This window comes from Phalaenopsis equestris, unplaced genomic scaffold (genome assembly GCF_001263595.1).
Source record: "Phalaenopsis equestris unplaced genomic scaffold, ASM126359v1 Scaffold225963, whole genome shotgun sequence".
NCBI lineage: Eukaryota > Viridiplantae > Streptophyta > Magnoliopsida > Asparagales > Orchidaceae > Phalaenopsis > Phalaenopsis equestris.
This window is the reverse complement of record NW_018243992.1, coordinates 17,957-19,239: the sequence shown is the minus strand read 5'-3', so window position 1 is coordinate 19,239 and position 1,283 is coordinate 17,957.

Below are 1,283 nucleotides of genomic sequence, written 5' to 3'. Positions count from 1 at the left end.
TAACCATCAATCAAAATTTAAACTGAACCTGGAATTTTGTAATGAAATAATGATTCAAATTTGGCTTTATTATCTTGCTATATTTGATTGCTCAAGGAAATATTTGTGCATTTCAATGTGCAATATTTTAAATATCATAGAGCTATAGAATGTATTATAATTTTTAATGTTTACCTAATAAATTTTACAAAAATATGTCAAGAAAATTTAAAATTCAAAGAACATATATGTTCGTTTTAAATTTTCACTAAGTTCATAATATGTATATATATAAGATTACTTATTATTGGAAAGGCACATGCTTTTCTTAAAAAATATCACATATTTCTATATCCATGAACTCATCATCCTATGTGTAAATTGCTCGTTGACAAAATGACTCATCAATTTTATAATATTTTTTAAATATATCACTTTTTAATATTAAAATTTAAATAATTATGTTTTTTTTTTATAAATTTGTCCTTTGTTATTTTCAGTCATCTTGAATCCTTGCGGATTTAGAGTTGAGAGATCCCCAATTTATCAAGTTCATCCAATCAAAATGTCATTTGATGTTTTGAATTATACTTTTGAATGATTGGTTTAGGTCTTCGAATCATGACATTTTTTGTATCATTAAATTTGTCTTATCAACATAATCATTTTCATTATAAATTAGTTGAAAATGGAGTTGGTTGATTAACAAGATCAATGATTGAACAGTTGTGAGTAAAGGCAATGCGTGGCCCAAGTTTTCCTAACCCTTAATATTCCAAATAAATTTGACTCCGAAGAATCAAAGTAAGTCAATGTTTGGAGTAGTTTTGACTTTGTATTTGAAAAGTCAAAACAAGATTGAATTAAGTCTAGTCTATTGGCTTTCAATGCACAAAAGTTGGCTTCATTTATCGAGAAAATTATTACCCATGTTTGTATATGGGGACATTCAATCTAAGAGAAGCAGATGTAGTACACCTTGAGGGCACTCCTGTCAGATTGGCTATCCGCATATAAGAACAATCGTAATTAATATATTTTTACATTTGTAGTTTTCTAAATGTTGCATTGTTGAGAAGAGAAAAGTTTTCTGTAAGGACTTCGGGTGTAAATCTACGTGCAAACTCCAATAATATGCCGTCACACGTGCTACATCGTGGAGGTTATTTCGGTGTTATTTCTAGGTTATTAAAGAGAAACTCATATATCTTACTTGAATAACCCCGAAATAACCTATGCGATGATATTTCGGGTTATTGAATAGAAACTCATATATTACACTTCAATAACCTGAAATAACATCG